Here is a 7,160-nt window from a genome sequence, read left to right as displayed (position 1 = left end):
GTTCAACACACTTCCAGAGGCTGTAAAAGATATAAAAAGATAAAAATCTGAGTTGAAAGAGCTTCCAACCAACACACAGGCAAAATTCACAGGGCTGGCACGACTGTCAGCCTGCAACTTGCGCTACCAAAAGATTGGCGCGGGTTGCTGTTGGGCAACATGCGCCAACTGGCGCGACTGTCAGAATAAAAACCGTGCCAACAAAGCTTGCAGGCTTAAAAAATAAATAACACGACCCCAGGCCGGGCTGACAGTGTTCAGATGGATCAAACAGTAAAGAATAATCTCAAAACTGACCCAGAAAGCTCATTCACTCAAGCAAGCAAGAGAAAATGAACATGCAAGACAAGTTCCGAATAGCTTCTCCCCAGCGGAGTCGCCAAATTGTTGGATAGGTAAATCCCCTCTGCGGACAGAGGCGATCCCACTAGCCTAAAACAGAACTAGCCACAATCAATTCACGCTGCCACGAAAGTTCCTAGTTGTACATCAAAGGTGAATTAAGAAGACCAACCTGGAATCCAATGCTATAGTCGAAGCAGAGCTGGTATTCCCGCTCCCTCGCTCCGGTAGGTCACAATCCTTGCGATCCTTGCAAACGGACACCTGCACATGCAAAGGAAGAAACAAATACAAGCATAAAATCCACCAAGGCACAACTATATTTCAGTCAGAAAGGAAATAAATCAAACATCATTATAAGAGACAATGAGATTGGAACCATAATAGCAGTCGTTCATTAATAAATAATAGACAGGAAAAGTTACAACCAAGGTTCTGACGTTGAACCTCTCCTCTGGCTGGGCGAGCAACTATATGTGTCTTGCAATGTACCTCCTCTCCGGCAGCATAACCTCTCTATGCTTCACTATCACTCCCGACAAGCGTAATCACAACTAGAATTCCTCCAAAAACTCCCACTCAAGAACTAGCTTGTCTAATGCATGAGGACAGATATTTATAGATGGAGAAGGGAGAAAGATTCGATGAACCAGGACACCCATTGTGGATTGGCATTATCTCTGAAAAAGCCACTGTGGATAGATGTCAAGGATAGATGATGACTCTCGACCTCTATCAGATGGATTTTTCCCTCAAAAGACTTCGCGATCTGAAGGGAAAAAACAGATGGGCGTGCATTTAGCAAAAATCATTACCAAACTGGGTTGGCGCGGGTGTTGTTATGTGACAGAGCGCCAATGGTCGCGCCCTCTTTTGAGGATCTCAGTGATTGGCGCGGGTAAGATATTGTGGACCTGCGCCAATGGAAAAAGAGCACTTTTCAGGGAGAATTTGCAAAAGGTGTCTCCAGGGAACATGAAGTACATACTCAGGGGAACATAATGCAAGTGTTTTTGGGTTATGTCACTGTTCATAGGTCCCGGAATTCGTCCTCCAATGTACGGGAGCGGGGCGATAGGGACGGTGACCAATGGTGACAAATTACTGTGTAACAACATGTCTTCATAGCTTGATGATTCTTTGATTGATAAGGTTATTGTGTTCAAGTTTCTTTCGAGTGTCCAATCTATTGCTAGTGGAGTCGATGGATTGCTTCCTAAGGAGGGTGTTCCCCTTCTTAACTTCAGAAATGGCTTCATGATGCTCAAGGTGGCTAGATCTTCTACTATGTGAGTGAAAAAAGAATTATTGTTGAGTTCTATTGGAACTACATAGGCTACTACGAGAGGACTCTTCTTCCAATAGAAGTCATTTAATTCATATTCGATACATCATTACTGCATGTGGGATTTATGGAAATTCATAGGACTCAGGTATAAGGACAAGGTCAAAATCATTAAGAGGTGGTGTAGGTGGTGGAAAAGTTGATGACAATTTTTATTTTGTTTTGTTCATATAAGGCAGAGTGGAATTTGAAGATGAATTTTGGCTAGATGGAGTGTATGGGTGATGGAAGTTGTGTTGGGGGACCTCTCTCCACCTTCCCTAAATAAACAATGACCTTTTTACTCTTGGGACAAGGTCCCCTAGGGTCAATTTTGAAAATAGTTTTTTTCATTATTGTAAAGTATCTAGATTTTGAGGAGCGGAGCGCAAAGGTCAATAAGAGTCAAGGGGGCTTTAGGAAGGTCAAAGCCCCTTACTTTGTTACAATTTAAGTTGTTTTTTGACCCACCCATGGTTCACAGAACATGGTATTATGATGGAAGATGCTATAAAAAGGAGCCATAGAGAGCCGTAGGAGATATCTAAGACTGTATGAGCAAGTGATCTAAGTTAGTAGAGTATGTTTCCTATACTTAGGCAAAGGTGAAGGCTCCTACAGCTATGTGCATGGAGACCTTGGTAAGTCCGCAACTAAGTTTTCAGGCCCCTGTAGCTATGTGCATAGGGAAGGAGTCTGTAATAGAAGATATGAACATAATAAAGACTATTTTGGAGCAATATTTGTGCATTTGTGCGTTTATGTTTACTTCTGAATTTACTATGCATTCGCTTTGTTACTGCAATTTATTATGAGACATGCTTAATAGATGCATGAAAGTGGTAGATCTAGTCAATTACATGATGTTATGAATGCTTAGAACACTTAGTGAAGAGTTTAGATCTGTTTTCTGTAAGTTACTATAATTTTCGTGTTTCAAGAGTTAGGGTTCGTGAAGGTCAGAATAAAACCCTAAAAGTAGCAGGAACACATCACATAGACCTTTGCATGCAAAAACCTGGTTATGTCATCCCCCAATACTACCTCGGGTGAGACTATAGCCTGCGCTACGTGGGTTGTTCCCGAAAAGGCTAGTAGTGTAGGGTTTTGTTGGTTAGTGAAACTACTCTAAACTTAGGTCCAAACCCCCTTAAGCCAACAAATGGGTCCATTCTCGGGACCAAGATCTATCTAAGGATTATGTGATGCGCAATAAGTGGACACTAACTAAGAAAGAGATCGAGAAGTGGATGGATTAGAAGCTGCACAAGTTTTTAGCCTAGGAAAATAGGAATCTACGTCTCTCCAGGGAAGAGTGGTTGAACATATACCTATATACAGAAGTACACAAAATTTTCTTCTACTCTTTTCCATGTGAATTATATGAATGGTTGTCTAAATTTGCGAAGATTCAAGGTACATGGAAATTGGATAACCCTATGGTGTGGAATCCATAGTTGGTAAGGCACCTGGAAGCTTTAGAAAACAAGATCGTGAGGGTTGTTGATTACTGGATCAATAACATTTTGGAAAGATTCATTACTGAGTTCGCGATCGATACATTGGTCAGTTATAGTGAAATTGAACGCTGGTTTTTCAAAGGACCAAAAGGTAAGTATTTGAATTCCCTCAAAACTTGGATTAAAATGCTATTGTGCAAGAAAATGGTTATGCCATTGAATTAATGTTTAGAAGAGACTTGACGGGAACTACACGAAGTGGAAAGACATTCAGAAGAGATCTAGATTCAGGTGTTGAGTACAGTCCTCTATTGGGAGCATCTGATAGTGATGAAGAAAGTAGTATTATGAAAACACCTCAAGGTGCGCTGCAGATGGTAAATTAGGGTATCGTGGGAATACCACATCCATCCACTCCACCTCTGCCATCACCTCCGCCTCACACACCTACACCTACACCTCCACTATTCAACATGGCGAATGCTACGAAGATGCCCATATTCAAGGGTCTATGGATAGAACACCCTGAACAGTTTTGGTTTGTAGCAGATGTTGTATGGAAGCGACAACAGATAATAGACTATGACTTGAAGAAACCGTAGTTGGTAACAACATTGCAAGATAGAGTGTTGACCTAGTATATTAAGTATTTTTGGACTCATCCAAATGCGAGGCTAAAAGAAACGAAAGAAGCACTAAATAATGAATTCAGCCTAAGTTGCAAGCCCAGTCAGTAATAGAGGTCAAAGAGATCCAACAGAAGCTAAATGAGTCCATGCGGAAATTTAATCAGAGGTTGAAATGTCTGCTCCAGTAGGCTAATATGTAGATCACAGATGACCAACACAAGGAATGGTATATTTCCTCACTACTACCCCATTTGATATTTCCACTGTAGCAGTAGAAGATTGGAATGTAGGCTGAGGCATTGGAGATTGCTATGAAATTGGAAGCCTCCCCTATTGAGGATATGAATCTAGGAGTGCAACAGATTCAGTCAGAGTTGGCTAGCCTGCATATGGAGTTGCAAAGCCTCAAGAAGGGAAAATAAGTCCAAAATGAGGTCCGCGTAGAAGTCTGGTGTTTAAAATGCAAAGGCCATGGTCATGATAAGGATCATTGCCTGATGTACCAAAATTATCTAGTTGGGGGGGGGGGTTGTCCCCTAGAAGCCATAAAATACCACTGAGCCAAGTACAGATGTACCATGGTGAGCTATTTGTCAGATTACAAGAAAACATACGACAAATAATTGTCATTTGTTGCAGAAGTTTGTGCAGACTCCCCAGCAGTTGTTCTATAATTTTTGTAAGTTTGTGGGTCATGACAAGTGTAATTGCTGAAGTTACGAACTGATGATGGACATAACACCAACATATAGAGTAAATATGGAAGCACATCCTCAGGATCAAGGTGCAATTGTAGCACAAGGAGGATTCTGGGGATGAGTAAGAGGATGAGGAGGAGGAGCTGGAAGAGGTCATGGCTAGGTCATTTATTACGATTGTGGAGAACCATGTCATTTTGTGCGAGATTGTCAAAATCCAACACACCCTTCTTGCCAATATTGTCAACAGTTTGATCATGTCATAGAAGATTGTCCCGTGCTCATCGCAAAGATGCAAGACAAGAAGACCCAGACTAAGAAAACTACTTAGAACATCCATATGATAAGATCAGAACCACACAAAGATGATCCTAGTGCTAATATCATCAAGCGAAGCAACATAACTATCGGGGAGGATAAAGGGAGACAACCAGAGGAAAATGTATGGGTTCGCAAGGTTGCTGACAAGGAGGCTAGATTTGATGTCAATAAATTAAAGGAAATGTTTATGGAGGTTAAAAGAAGCTTTGCAGATGCAGGGGCTTCTACATCAAGAACTCAAAGTACGTGCACGGAGAAACTTGAAGGAGTCAGTACTACACAAGAAACATATCCATCGTTGTTGGCATCCTTTTTACAGACCTGCATAAAGCTCCTGAGGGACCAAAACGCAGTAGAGGGATTGCAAGAGTTGATAGATAATTGCACTAGTAAGGATAAGCCACTAACAGAATAATGCACAGTACACAAGGTGGACAAAGGTAAGAAAAGAACTAGTCGCAAAATGAGATTGACTACCCAGATCGGAGAATTTGAAATGGGCCATGTAATCCTTGATTTGGGGTCTGATGCAAATGTCTTTCTAAAGTAAACCTAGGAAAGAATGTGAAGGCTATGTAGAAATTTTGAATAATTTAACACATATTCAATGGAGATTATCCTGATCATGTACTATTGCGGAATACATACACAATACATAAGCTCCTCTACGTTGATCATCAATATAGCAGCATCAATAACAATAAAACATCAAGAGCATTCACACATTAAGACAGTATGTAACCCGGGGAAAGCATCTCTCTAAAAACCCCAACTATCTGTATATTAATGATTGAGACCATGTAACATTACAAAGTACAATGCTTATCACAAGCAATCCAGTACCAGCTCCACCTGTTACACACAATACAGCTAAGATATGATCTCCAAATCTATTCCACTGCTTGCCTGCCTCCACTGCTCAATACCTGCTCAAGAATTAATGAGAATGGTTTACCAAACTCGTATTTCACCTCCAAAGAATCACTCACACTATGTTGGACGTGAGCACAAGCTACAATTCTTGATATTGGCCAATTCATTGGCATACTCAATCCCTTGATTGTGCAAGATTTGATGCACAACTATAGTCACAACTGGTAGCAATCTGATTCTCTAACACCTGTCCCTGTTGAACTGAACATGCACTGACATGCAACTGAGTTAACTGATGTATTCTATAGTTTTATTATGAGTTAATAATTAGTTTAACAAATCATCATTAGTCTATTTTCAGTTAGACTAACTACAACTAGTTTAACCAAGTCAAACTGAACACAACTCCATCAACTCCACAATAAACTCCACCAAACTCAACTGATTGAGTTCTAACTGAAGTCATGCATGCAACAACTCAACTGACTCATAATAAAAGCATACTTCCTTCTGACAGCTGCATGGGCCACATCTGTAGCTCAAACTGAAGTGCTCCAAGAGAATAAGATCAAGTTTATAGTCCAAATATTATTATGAGACAATAATATTTGACTTTTCTATTTTTGACAGCCAGTCTAAAAATAGACTTTGATCACTCATACTATGATCACCCACACTGTGGTCACCCACACTGTGGTCACCCATACTGTGGTCACCCACACTGTGATCACTCATACTGTGATCACCCATACTGGGATCAAAAAATAGAACTTGCACCATAGTTTGCCTGCGGGCCCACTTAGTGAAGGCGACTCTTTTCACTAAGCTCCATCATCTTGTTGCAATCTCAACACTCCCTCTCCACAAGATATGGATTATCAGCAACCCCTATCCTGCCTCGATGGTACTCGAATTTGCTCCTGGTGAGAGCCTTCGTCAGAATATCAGCATCTTGATCCTCCATTGGAATGTATGAAAGCAACATGATCCTCCGCTGCACACAATCTCTGATATGATGGTACCTGATGTCAATATGCTTAGATATGTCATGAAATACAGGATTAGCCGAGAGTATAATGCAACTCTGGTTATCACAGTAAATCATAGTAGGATCCAAATGAGAACCAAACAAACCAACCAGGATCTTCCTCATCCATATAGCCTCGCATGCAGCCAAACTTGCTGCCATATACTCGGCCTCCGCTGAACTGAGTGCCACAGATCTCTGCTTCCTGCTGTACCAAGAAACTGTTGTCGATCCAATACTGAAGACCCCTCCTGGTGTGCTCTTTCTGTCCGTCGGGCTCCCTGCTCAATCTGCATTCATGAAGCCACATAGCTTCACCTCATCCTCCTGTCTGTACCACAAACCATATCCTGATGTGCCTCTCAAGTAGCGCAATACATGCTTGCCTGCCTTCCAGAAGAGCTTGGTAGGCTTAACCATAGCTTGTGAAAGCTGGTTAACTGCATAGCATATATCGGGTCGTGTATTGACCAAATACATCAGTGA

The sequence above is a fragment of the Pinus tabuliformis genome, chromosome 1_2 (genome assembly GCF_031772625.1).
Source record: "Pinus tabuliformis cultivar Carrire ecotype Pingquan chromosome 1_2, CPIR1, whole genome shotgun sequence".
Classification (NCBI taxonomy): domain Eukaryota; kingdom Viridiplantae; phylum Streptophyta; class Pinopsida; order Pinales; family Pinaceae; genus Pinus; species Pinus tabuliformis.
The sequence above is the reverse complement of the archived record's forward strand: the minus strand, read 5'-3'. Positions refer to the sequence as shown.